The sequence below is a fragment of the Callithrix jacchus genome, chromosome 16, assembly GCF_049354715.1.
Source record: "Callithrix jacchus isolate 240 chromosome 16, calJac240_pri, whole genome shotgun sequence".
Classification (NCBI taxonomy): Eukaryota; Metazoa; Chordata; class Mammalia; order Primates; family Cebidae; genus Callithrix; species Callithrix jacchus.
Window position 1 is genome coordinate 24,457,706 of NC_133517.1, and position 14,028 is coordinate 24,471,733.

General features: G+C 36.9%; 1 long non-coding RNA gene and 1 other non-coding gene across 2 annotated transcripts in view; one reads left to right on the top strand and one right to left on the bottom strand.

Moving 5' to 3' along the window:
* The window catches only part of C16H8orf34 (uncharacterized protein C8orf34), a 451,907-nt gene that overhangs the window by 266,493 nt on the left and 171,386 nt on the right, over positions 1-14,028 (top strand). The window lies entirely within an intron of this gene.
* Positions 1-14,028, bottom strand: part of LOC118148384 (uncharacterized) — a 30,691-nt gene that overhangs the window by 16,467 nt on the left and 196 nt on the right. Inside the window, exon 2 of the long non-coding RNA XR_004735193.3 lies at positions 13,662-13,728. This is a non-coding gene — a long non-coding RNA (uncharacterized LOC118148384). The remainder of the gene's footprint in view (positions 1-13,661; positions 13,729-14,028) is intronic.

Consider the following 14,028-nt stretch of genomic DNA (forward strand, 5'->3'; position numbering starts at 1 on the left):
CTTCTGGCCTTCATGGAGAAATCCACTATCATTTGAATTGATGTTTCCCAATAAATCATGTGCTATTTCTCCCTCTTTCATGTGCTGCTTTCAATACTTCTTCCTAGTTTTTGTAAATATAATTATTTTGTGTCTTGCTTTGTGTTTCTTGGGCTTTACACTATTTGGGATTTGCTCATATTCTTGAATCCATAAGTTTATGCTTTCAAGCATTATTTCTTCAAATACTTTATTCAGCCCCGTTCTCTTTTTTTCTGAGAATCCAGCGGTACACATGTTAACTTTTTTTTATTGTTCCACATATCTCTAAGGCTTTTTTTGTCTTATTTTTGTCTTTGTTGTTCAGGTTAGTTAAATTTTATTGCTTCCTCCTCAAGTTTAGTGATTTTTTTCTCTGTCATCTCCTCTCCACTGTTGAACCCATCTGTAAGATTTAAAAATTTTTTTCAGTTGTTATATTTTTAACTTTTATCATTTGTGCTTAATACCATTTCTCTGCTGAGATTCTTTTTATCCTTTTCATTTGATTCTATAAAATTTTTGATTTCTTGAGTCACTTCTAGAATGTCTAATCTTCATCCGATAATTGCAATATTCATCCAATTCACCTTGGTATTGGCATCTGTTGGTTGTCTTTTCTCATTCAAGTTGTGACTTTCCTGATTCTTGGTCTGATGAGTGATTTTTTATTGTTCACTGCACATTTTGTATATTAAAATATTTAAAGTGGAATTTTATCTTCTTTCTCTAGTAAGCAGTCCCCCTGTTTAGGAATAGCACATGATCCAGGTGGATGTGTATGTTCCATTGCCCACTGGGCCTTGGTGAAAACTAGAGTACTGTTTCACAGGGTCTCATGGATGGAAATTCAGCTCCCTCCCCCACCATCAGGTCACCTCATTGCTTGCAATAATGAGGGCTAGCTCACTACCTCATGGGGCCTACTGACATGAGGAAGGGGAGAAGCAGAATGCTGACTTTAAAATCCTTGTTGCCACATGATGGCAGCAGCAAGTTAATCCACTGCTGTGTGTTGCTAACACCAGAGGGAAGGGTGGAAGTGGAGTGCCAACTAATCCCACCTCCTACCACCTCCTTCTAATCGTTGGTATGGATGGGAGTGGAGGTTCAATTTCCTGCCAGCCACTGCTGACACCATTGGTGGGGAATGTATTAGTCCATTCTCATACTGCTATAAAGAAGATGGTTAGTTTATAAAGGAAAAAGGTTTAATTGACTCACAGTTTTGTGAAGCCTCAGGAAACTTACAATCATGGTGGTGGAAAGGGACCCAAACACATCCTTCTTCTTGTAGTGGCAGAAGAGAGAAATGAGAACTGAGCAAAGGGGGAAGCCCATTATAAAACCATCAGATCTCATGAGAGCTTACTTACATCACAAGAATATCATGAGGGTAACCATCCACTTAATTAAATTACCTCCCACCAGGCCCCTCCCACAACACATGTGGATTGTGGGAACTACAAGATAAGATTTCAGTGGGGACACAGCCAAACCATATCAGGGAGTAAAGCAGAGTACTAGCCTTGTCTCACACCACCTTACTAAGTCTCATTGATGCCAAATGGGTGGGTGGAGGCTCAGCCCACACTAGACCATTGACATCACTCTGGTGCTGAATGAGAAATGAAAGACCATTTCCTTCTTGGCCCCACTGAAACCATGGAGACAGGGAAAGTTATTCTGTTGGCTTTTTGCTGAGGTAGGGCAGGTATTGCCCCCAAAGTTTCTGTTCTTTAGATCACCCTCTTCCTGTACCTTTTACTAGAGCAAATGAGATTTTCTTGGAACTTATTTTCTTTCTACCTGTTGGCAGTTCTGGTTCAAGTCTTCTGCAATATCCTATTCAGCATGTATAGAAGGCAATAAGAAAACCCAGGGTAATCACAGCCTTGTCACCCTTAATTTCTCAGGTTCCTAACCAGTCCACCCTCTTCTTTTCATCTTTCAAATCTTCCTAAGTTTTTTATGGGATTATGTCCAGGTTTTGTTGTTGTTGTTTTTGCAAGAAGAAGCACCTGGGACGAAGGCAGCTACTCCTCCTTGGCTGGGACCAAAACTTTCATTACTACTGAAAGTGTACAATGGTGCAACCACTTTGGGAAAAAGCTTAATAGTTTCTCATAAAGTTAAATATATACTCATCCTATCACCCTGACAGTTAAACATGCACTTGGCATAGTTATTCCTCTCCCAGGTATATGCCCAAAAGAAATCACTGAGATGCTCCTGACTATATTCATGATGTCCTTATTTATAACTGTCCCAAACTGAAATAATCAAGATGTTCATCTGGAATATACCCAGACTGTAGTGTATTTATAAATGGAATGCTACTCCATATATATTTTTTAAATGTTCTGCTTACTGATACATATAACATTTTGACTGAATCTCTGAATATTAAGTAAAATAAGTCAGATACAAAGGAAATCATACTGTATGATTTCATTTACATAAATTTCAAGAAGAGACAAAAGTAATGTATGGAAGAAAAAAACCATGGTGGGTATGGAAATAGGTACTGGCTGAAGGAACTTTCTTAGGGGATAGAAAAGTTGTATACTTTCGTTGAACAGTTGGCTAGATAATAAATTGCCAACGTTTTCAATTTACACTAAAGATCTGTGCATTTCACTGGTATAACCTCAATGAAAGAGGTGACATGATGATATCTGTAGTTTAAAATTTACAGAAAAATATTTCTGCATCCTTCTGACTAATAATCACATTAGAAGGCAGAAAATGAAACAAGATTAAGAGATAATTTAAGAAAATTAACAAGTAAACCTATAGAATTAAAGTTTGCCTTGGAAATAGATAAAGATTTTTTAAAAACATGGAAATTCAAATTATTATATTTTTACAACATGAATAGGAAATGAAAAAACTAAACATGATGAAAGAGCTGATGACATAAATGAAGCAAAGGTAGAGGATACGTGGTGTAAAGACGAGACCAGAAACAAATGGAAGAGAAGAATCAAAGATCTAGCGGTGCTGGAATAACCTTCAGACTGAATGGGCTATCTATGTACCATTCAACATGGAGGGTTTTTTTGTTTGTTTGTTTATTTTTTAAGCCAACAGCCAAATTTTAATAACATTTTTAAATAAAATTCAGAAATAAAGGGTTTAAATAGCAAAAGATAAACAATGTATACTTTATTGGCAAAAGTTAGACAGCAAATCATTCTGTTAGAAAACATAAGTAAAGTACAAACAAGTTCTAGATGAACAACAAATCAGTTAGAATAATAAATAGAGCTGTTTTTTATGACAACAATTTTCATGTGTTTAAAAATGTGGAATTCACCCACATAATCAACTGATCTTTAACAAACATGTGAAGGCAGTATAATGGAACAATGACAATGTTTCACCAAAATGTGCTGGAACAACTGGGCATCCTCATTTAAAAATACAGATCTTACACCCTTCACAACAATTAACTCAAAATGGATCAGAGACCTAAATGTAAAAGGCAAAGCTACAAAACTCCTAGAAGATAACATAGTAGAAAATCTAGATTACCTTGAGTTTGGTGATAACTTTTTGATACAATACCAAAGGCACAATCTATAAAAGGAAACAAAGTAAGCTGAACTTAATTAAAATTAAAAACTTCTGCTCTGCAAAAGACAAGGCACTGACTGGATGAAAATACTTGCAAAAGGTATATCTGATTGAAGACTATCATCTAAAATATATAAAGAACACTTAAAATTCAACAATGAGAAAACAAAGGATCCAATTAAAAATTGGACCAGAGATTTCAGCAGATACCTCGTTAAGGAAGACATATGGATAGAAAATAAGCATGTGAAGATGTGCTCCAAATCATTTATCACCAGAAAATTGCAAATTGAAGCAACAACAATGAGATGTTACTACATACCCATTAGAAGGGCCAAAATCCAGAGCACTGACAGCACCAAATGTTGACAAGGATTTGGAGCAACAGTAGCTCTAATTCATTGCTGGTAGAAATGCAAAATAGTACAGTCACTTTGGAAAACCGTTTGGCAGTTTCTTTTAAAACTAAATATACTTTTACCATATAATTCGACAAAAGCACTTCTTGGTATTTACCCAAATGAACTGAAAATTTATGTCTACACAAAAACCTGCACATAGATGTTTATAGCAGCTTTATTCATAATTTTTAAACCTTAGAAAAAACTAAGATGGTATTCAGTAGGTTAATGGATAAACAAACTGTAGTGCAGCCATGAAACTGAATATTTTTTAGCACTATTAAGAAATGAACTAGCAAGCTATGAAAAGAAGAGAGGCAGCAAGGAGGAGGGGCCACCTTAAATGCATATTGCTAAGTGGAGTAAGCCAATTTAAAAAGACTATGTACCACATGATTCCAACTACATGGCACATTACAAAAGGCAAAACTACAAAGAGTGTGAAAGAATCACTGTTTGCCAGGGCTTGAGGAGGGAGGGATCAACCACTGGAGCACAGAGAAACAATTCTGTTTGATATTGCAATTGTGGACACATGTCATTATACATTTGTCCAAATTCATAGAATGTAGAAACACAAAGAATGAACCCTAACGTAAACCATGGACTTCGGGTGACTGTGATATGTTAATGTAGGTTCATCACTTGTAACAGATGAACCCCTGGGGGATGTTGATGATGGCGGAGGTGGTGTATGTGTGGAGCAGGAGGTACACAGGGAATCTCTGTACTTTATGCTCAGTTTTGCTGTGAACATTATACTGCTCTAAAAAACAAATTCTATGAAAACTATATGAAATTCCTCATAAAGTCAGAGATAAAGCAAAATTATTACATCTTCTGTAACTTTCAACCAATGCAATGTGAAGCGTAATTTATGTACTGAAGAAAACCAAACCATGATTGTTTATAATTCATTCTGTTATATTTAAGAAAAATCTAGAAAACAAACTATTAATAAGTATTTTGTAACATGGCTTGTATTAATATTGTGAAGAAAAATATTCTTAGTAACTGGGTACAGGAATTGTGTCTTACTTTATTTTACATCCCAGTGCCTGGAATAATGTATCCAACAAATATTTGTTGGTGGAAAAGATATTTCCTCATCTATCCTGACTGAATATTAAGAAAATCATAAATAACAAAATATTTATGGATAAAAGGTAGGCCATAAATTACAAAGAGAGTTAACAGTATAAAGGATCTTACGATCTACTAATTAGCTTTCTAATAATCAGAAGTTACTGTATTTTAAGAGATTTGATGTCACATACAGTATTACCTCAGAAGCTAAATGGTATTTGTTGGTATTTGGTTTGGATCTAGTGCGATTAATGTCATCCAATAAATTTGTAGCTAAATCAACACAGGCACCATGATACCCTGCCTCCTAATCTTTACTATTTGTTGGGAAAATGCTATAATGGAAAGGCAGTGATCACTGGATGTTTTTGTAGAATGGCTGCGAGAGCAGAAAGGGAGTGAAGGAAGGCATAGTTGAGGTCATGAATAAAATCTATTAAACTAAAAATTCTGTTACTATAGCACTTAATTAATCCTTGGCATTAAGATATGTTTTTGGCTGAATTTTACTTGTTTCTTGGATATTTTGACATGCAAATAAACTAGTGAAACTAATTCAAGATCTCCATGTGTCTATCCTCAAAGCACTTCTGGCCACAGGAGTAAAATTTTGCACAGTGACATCTCTCAGGAAACATTCACCCACGTACTGCATATCTCCCAGATGTTTGCCATTTGTGAGTGTTTTAAAAATGAAAACTCCCATCTGTGTTTCTTATCCTCAATCAGAGTGTATCACCAAGAGCTGAAGGCATCCCGAGGCTAGTCTCCTAAGGCTTTGTTCATCAAGAAAAGACAAAGGAGAAAAGCAATTATTATTTTTTTCTTTGCTTCATTGGCAGCAAGATTTATGTTTCCCTGCAATGAATAATAAAAATATTTAAGACTAACATTATTATCTACTATCCATGTTCACTAAGGCTGCCATAACAAAGTACTGTAGAGTGGGTGGCTTAAACAACATTTCTGAAGGATAAACATTCAAGATCAAGGTTGATGTCTTCTGGAGCCTCTCTTACAGATGGCTACAGATGGCCACAACTTCTCTATATCTTTACATGATATTCTCTCTGCAGATGTCTGTGTCTGCATGTCTTCTTATAAGGACAGCAGTGATACTGTGTTAGGACCTATTCTAATGACCTTATTTTAACTTTACTTTCTCAAAGATCCTATCACCAAATACAGTCACATTCTAAGGTACTAAGAATTCGGACTTCAACATAAGAAATTTGGAGAAACACTTTTCAGCCCATGACATCTACTTGACATTCACTTTGAGGCCTGAAAAATCCAGGTTTTATTGTAAAGTTAAGTCATTCCTTGTACCTTGTAAATAAACCTACAAGACTGTTCAGTATCAAATTCTGGAATCTGGAGAATCTGTCCTATTATTTCTTACCCACAGCTTTTGGCATCAAGAAGAGCAATGATTAATGTCATTTAGGAGGTAGCACATGTGTGTAGTCTTGACCATGTCTGGCAGAGGTCATAGCTAAGATATGTTCAAAAGGATGTGGCTGAGATGTTCAAGACCCTAATGAAGATGAATTATAGAGCAGCTTTGGAAGTCTGTGTGGTCAGAGAGGCCAGTGAAGTTCCTGAAAGTGAGGTAAACAGAACTTTCTGGTCAAAAACTGAACAGATAGTGGGAAACAATATAGTTGTTTTTATTAATTTATTCACTCTCTTATTTATTCAACAAGCCTGTATTATGTGCTGGGCAGTGAAGAAGACACCAAATGCAGAAAAAAACAATAAAACGTGGACTCTGTCTTCAAATTCTCTATGTATGTGGGAAAAAGATGTGTCAAGTAAAAAGTATAATACCATGTGAAAGAAAAGGGTATAATAGAAACATTGAGAAAATTGAGCCAAACCACTCTAGAGCTATGGAGAGATGAAAGCTATGGTTATAAAAGCAATCTTCTAGGAGAGAACAGAGCGTAAAGAGAGAAAACTAAGCATGTAAACTTGGGGAATCTCAAGGGAGCCAAACCACTCTAGAGCTATCAGGAGAGGGTTAAAGAGCCTTGAATTTTGGATAGAATTTCTCTGATGATGAAGATGTAGATGATAAGAGGATGGAGAGAGGATTCTGAAGTGGAGGGAACAGTATGAGCAAAGGCACAATGCTAAAAAACAGCATAATGGGTGAATGGAAATTGGAAGCAGCCACTCCATGATGCTAGATCACAGTCAGAAGCAGGAAAAGAAATTGAGGATTAGGCAGCATATGACACATGCAGCAACTTCTTTGACATTTAAAGAAGTTAAGATGTGTTCTGTAGGCAAGGAAGGTCTGGGTATGGCATGGTCAGATGCACATATACCTTCTGAGGGGTTGAGTTAAGAAATGAAAAGAAGAGTTGAAGGCATTTGCAGCAATCCGACAGAGGAAGGATGAATGTTTCAACCCAAAACATTAATAGTATGGACGAAGTGAAAAGAGTGAATATAAGAAATACTTGGAGCTGAGCACAGTGGCCCACACTTGTAATCCCAGCATTTTGGGAGACCAAGGAAGGAGGATCACTTGAGTCCAGGAGTTCAAAACTGCCTGGGCAATATAGTGAGATTCCCATCTCAACAAAAATAAAAATAAACATTAGCTGGGTGCAGTGATACTGGCCTGTAGTCCTAACTATTCTGGAATCTGAGGCAGGACGATTGCTTGAGCCCAGGAGTTCAAGGTTGCAAGGAATTTTGATTGTATCACTGCGCTCCAGCCTGGGTGACAGAGCAAGATCCCATCTCAAACAAACAAACAAACAAACAAACAAACAAACAAAAACGTTGGAAGTGTAGGTTGGAAGTAAGGGAGAGGAGTGTTGAGGGTATAATAGGAGTCAAAACAATCCCTAACTTCTGTGTTATAAATTCAAGTGCACAATGATTATATGAGGCTAAGCTCCCTATGGGTACATCTAGAGGTTACTTGTAAGCTTCTGATAGTTGAAACCCATGGTAATGAAATTAATCTTTAGGATAAACAGAGAATAAGAAAACTAAGCATGTAAACTTGAAGAATCTCAAAATGAACATAATGAAAGAAAGAATTCACAAAGAGCTATGAAGAAAACAAGAGATTGCCGTGGTCACAGAAGCCAATGGTAGAAAGAGTTTTAAGAGAAGTTGATAATCACTGGTGTCAAACTAAGATGGAGTCTGAGTAGTGTCAGTAGGATTGACATTTGGGAAATTATTAGCTCTATTGAGAACACAGCATGGTGAAGGCAGAATTCAGTATGCTGTAGACAGAAAATTGATGGTGAGTAAGGAAATGGAAAAACTCATTGGATAGCCTGGATGACTTTTCCAGGGAAAATGCTTAAGTTCTTCTTGTACCATTAATATCCTTCCTTAGTTTTGGAGGCCTGCGAACCTTGAGGGAGAAACACGACAGATAAGTATCAGTTATGGTCCAACCAGTAGTTTCCAGGAAGGTGGGAGGTGATGGGTTCACACACAACAAAGCCAGGCAAGTGGAGCCAGATGGAGGTAAAGAATGATCCAAAAGAGGTGAAACAGAAGGGAATTTCTGCCATTTCCAAGATTCACCCAAATGCAATTAAGGATCGTTAAGGGCTGAGGCTGAGCATGGATCAAATGCATGGTTACTTCTCATGTTCACTCAGGAAAAACTATTGAATGTAGACTAGAAGACCAATCTCACATGTGAATTTCTAATATCTGCATGCAGTATGCTTATGTAATGTTTGAGATATATGCAATAGAGAATTTTTTAATTAACAGAAATAAGCCTCAACATAAATTTTTCAAGAGCTAATTTTAGCATGCAGTTCAGTTACTTCTAGGGGTTCTGGAAGAGTGATACATGAGAAAGAGGGGTGGGCAGGAAAACAGTAATTCATGAAGCTAATTATGTGGAGCAGTGCACTGGAGAATGTACTGTTTGTGGTACTGCATGCACCAGCAGTTAGTGTTGACACTTCTATATAAACAGTGGGTGTATTATTTATGTAGTGATTCTCTCAAATGAGGCACTACCTGGCTCTCTAGTTCATTCCTAGGGGATAATCAAATGCATGTTAGTATAGTAAACCTTAGAAATCTGTATGATATTAAAAACTAATGTAATCATATTTGAACTTAGATAATTAAAGATAGGCAAACTTTCATAAATCCTTGGCTTCATTCACATACTCAGTGTTAGGTATCTACTAAACTTTCTGAAGTGCAGCCACTAAGTCAGAGCCATAGAAGGAGGTGGAAGATGTTACTACACCTTTCTCAATCTTTAACTTAGTTGGGGACATCTGAAAACTGTAAGAAACCAGTCAGGGACTAAGTAAAAGTAACTAATTGGGAATGTTAGTGTTGTGTACATTTTATTTATATATTCCAATGATGAAGAAACAAGGATTAACTAGAAGAAAATGGATTAATCCATATTTTCTGGTTACAGTGAATCTTAAGATGTGTTTTCAAGGGGATGACTAATTCAGAGAGACATTAGGGAAATTACATGAGCAAAGGTATAGAGATGGAAACAAGAAATGTTTAGGTAGAGATATGAAAACTGATGAGCTATTTCCATGAAAGATAGAACTAACTGCTGTATTTGTTCTCCTTGGTTGTCAAATCAGGTCAACTACATTTCGTTTGGAAAAACGGAAATTAGAGAACTTCTTAGTCTTGGGTAAAATACTTTAATTTCAAGAGGTCCTTTCTAGGATGGTTAGCTGAGCCCACAAAAATGGATGCATTACATAAGCATTTTTATACCTTTAGAGTCAATTAATATTGTAACCATAAAGCATTAATGTCATAGAAGTTAATACACAGCATTGTTGAAGTCGGCCATGTCATAGAGTAAATATACAGCATTGTTGAAGTCGGCCATGTCATAGAGTAAATACACAGCATTGTTGAAGTCGGCCATGTCACAGAGTCAATACACAGCATTGTTGAAGTCGGCCATGTCACAGAGTCAATACACAGCATTGTTGAAGTCGGCCATGTCACAGAGTCAATACACAGCATTGTTGAAGTCGGCCATGACACAGAGTCAATACACAGCATTGTTGAAGTCGGCCATGTCACAGAGTCAATACACAGCATTGTTGAAGTCGGCCATGTCACAGAGTCAATACACAGCATTGTTGAAGTCGGCCATGTCACAGAGTCAATACACAGCATTGTTGAAGTCGGCCATGTCACAGAGTCAATACACAGCATTGTTGAAGTCGGCCATGTCACAGAGTTAATACACAGCATTGTTGAAGTCAGCCATGTCACAGAGTTAATACACAGCATTGTTGAAGTCAGATAGGAAGAAAAGCCACTCCTCATAGTTGTTAGTCTTCAAAATTAAAGTGAAAGATTATACTCATTGCCCTCAAGTTTTATAAGCATTTATTTTGTAGTGACATGAACCTATGTCAGTATCAACTAGTTTATACAAACCTCCACTTCAGAGACAGATTGCTGTATGGTTGGTAACTACTGTTTATAGAGTTTAAATCTGCTAACAATTTTGATTAAAGGGTAAAGTGAAAATGCATGTTGGTTAAGTCTGCAGCTTCAATTGTCCGTGTACTTACAAACAACAAGCAGTGAGAAGAGGCCTCAAGAGGGAAAACACCTACAGTGAAATCTTGTACTTCATGAGTCAGAAGAGAAAAGCTTTGTTTTTCACATTAACTTCAGATTAATGTGCGTTTGTTTTCAAACACCATATGCCAAGTTTAATGTTTGTTGCCTTCTCCTGGAAAGTTCAGAAAATCAAACTTGTGAAAGATCACTTGGGACATGAAGTATGCTGGGTAGGGTACCTGTGAAATGAACATGCAGGATGATGGAACGCTCTTCCCATAGCTTTAGGGAGATAGGGCAGTCATCTCATGTCATTATCTGCAACTGCCTCCACCTCTCATCCATTATTACTTCCCAAACTAATATCACTAACATTTATGGCTGCTGTCTATATGCCAGACACCACTTCACACCTCTCATGCATTGGCTCACTTAACCAACGTAACAATATTGAGTTAGCCAGTTCTTTTCCACATTTTGTTTATGGGGAAGCTGAGACTCTGTGATATTAAACAACTTGCCCCAAATCACACAGCTAATAAGAAGCATAATCAGAATTTGAATCTTAGTAGTGTAGCTCCAGAGGTGACACTCTGAACCACTAGACCATATCATCTCTCCAGTATTCTGACACAATATAGAAATAATATCATGCCCCAGCTCCAGAAAAACCTTTCAAGTGTCTGATTCTTTCAACCCATATTGCCATTTAAGATTGTTTAGTTGAATATCACTTTACTCATCCAGTTGTATTTGTCCTCAGAACTTTTTACATATTTATACATCCAATGAACATTTACTAAATACCTACTATTGCACTAGGGATAAAATTTGCTATAGTTACTGATTTTTAGAAAATAAAAAATCAATGGGAAATGGACATAGAAAACAATTATTATATTTGTCCTTTCCCCACCTCATTACCTCATTACTTAAGTAATTCATTCATTCATTCATGGATTGACATGGTACTTTTTGAGAATCTTGTAGATCTGTTTGATTTAATAAATTTAAATAACAGTGAAAAATGATAAATCAATATTTACATTAAAATTCCCATACTTAGAAAAATGTAATTTCTCGTTATCTTATAAGGTGCTGACGGCTCCAGAACTGGCTGCCTTTGTTTCTAGCACCATTTATTGCTCCATCCACTTGCATACATATTGGCGGTTTTGCAGTACACAATGTAGCTGCTTTCTCATATGGGAGCATTGAGAGTATGTATTTTCTTCCAGAAAGGTGCAGTATTTTTGGAGGCACATAGCTGATGGGTTTTAGTGAAATTGAAGGAAAGTAGGAATGACATATGTTGTTGAAATTAAACTTGAGGGTACAAGAGGCGACAGTGATGGAAATTCTTGCCCTGTGGCCTGAATTTATCTTGCAGAGATGAAGGCTTTTATGATTAGTTCTATTGTATGCCTTTTTCTATGCTGTTTTCTTATTTGGACCATCTATACCCTTCCTATTTAGCAGTTTAAAATTGGTCTTCAGATCTGATCATCATCCTGTCTTGAATGTCTCAATTGGATATCAATTTTCTTAAAATGATTGTGAGGGATGTTTAGACTCATAGTCTCTCTCTTTTTTCTTAATAAAATCGCAAGAGTAATGATTAAAATTATGCCACTGACTTAAATACTTAAGGACCTTCACTCCATGGTAAGAATAACATAAATTTGTTCTTTAGATTTTTTACTCTCCAACTTTCTTCTTTCCCATTTCTTTATCTAAATGTAGTTCTTTACTTTTGCCAAAGGTTGAACATCTTATTATTACTTTTTAAGACAGGGTCTTTCCCTGTTACCCAGGCTGGAGTGCAGTGGTGTGATCTTTGCTCACTGAAACCTTTGTTTCCCAAGCTCAACCGATCCTACCACCTCAGCTTCCCAAGTAGCTGGAACCACACAGGTGCACAACACCACACTCTGCTAATTTTTAAAGTTTCTGCAAAGATGGGGCCTCCCTATGTTGCTCAGGCAGCCTGAAACTGCTGGGCTCAAGTAATCCTCCCACCTCAGCCTCCCAAAGTTCTGGGATTATAGGCATGAGCCATTGTGCGTGACCTTTTAGCTAATAATTTACTTTTAAAAATCAAAATAATGTGAATGCAACTAAGAACTATAAAATCAGCAAATAGCTTAAAAGCTTTTTCTCAAACTAATGAGAGTTCAAATGGACCTGGAGGGGAACAGACAAAAGGCAGATGGTCCCCACCTGTGTGTCAATAATGGATGTCTGAGTAAACGAATGACAGACAAATATTTAAAATAAAATATTTTAATATATAATTAAAGATATAATATCTAATTAAGTTTTGAATACTATGGATAATGTGTTACTGAAGATCAATGGAAAGAAATAATTACTGAGAGCTAGGTGAATGGCAAAGTCTTCACGGAGGAGTGATGTTTGAGCTGGACTTTAAAGGAGAGGTTGGGCAGGGCACTATCACTCAGATCTGTAATCCCAGTACTTTGGGAGGAAACTGGGGATCGCTTGAGCTCAGGAGTTTGGGACCAGCTTGGGCAACATGGTGAAATCTCATCTTACTACAAATATAGCAATTAGCTGGGTGTGGTGGTATGTGCCTGTAGTCCCAGCTACTAGAAAAGCTGAGGTGGGAGGATCACTTGAGCCTGGGAGATTGAGATTGCAGTGAGCCAAGATCGTGCCACTGCACTCCAGCTTGGGTGACAGAGACAGACCTTGTATCAAAAATAAAATAAAACAAAGAAAGAAAAGATTGAGTTTTTATTGGCAGATAAATCATGATGGGTTTTGCAGATGAGAGGGAAACCTGAGCAGGAACAGGCAGGCTACAACAAACAAGGCATGCAGAGAAGCTGGCTATCATGAACCATATGGATAATATTTTGCCCTTGAACCAATATATTTTTCTAAATTTTAAATCATGTTTTAATTTTATATCATGTTTCCCTGCTGATTTTGACCACAATGAAGCTATCACCTCCAGGAAGAAAAGGTACCATCTAAAATAAAGAGGTTACTTACTGGTCAGCTGTTGTTTCAAAGCTAACTTCTTTGAGGGCGCAGGTACACAGTCGTCTTAAAGAAAGACCTGTGGAGAGAGAATTTTGGAACTTTTCCTAATTCTACATGTTCTCCCTTTGTATCTCTAAAGCAAAACTCCTCAGAAGTTTAATTATGTATCATGGTCACAATTTAACAAAATATAGATATAATGTGATACAGTGAAAGAGAAAGCCCTTATAATTCTGGCCAGTAGGAAAAAAGGTAAAAAGACAAAATTAGATCAGAGACAAATGTTCTCGTTTACCCCTTGGAGTAGAAAACTTGGGTGTGTAGTATGTAGAAATAGCCAGAGTGAAGACGAAGGTGACAGAGTCTTTACTCAAAA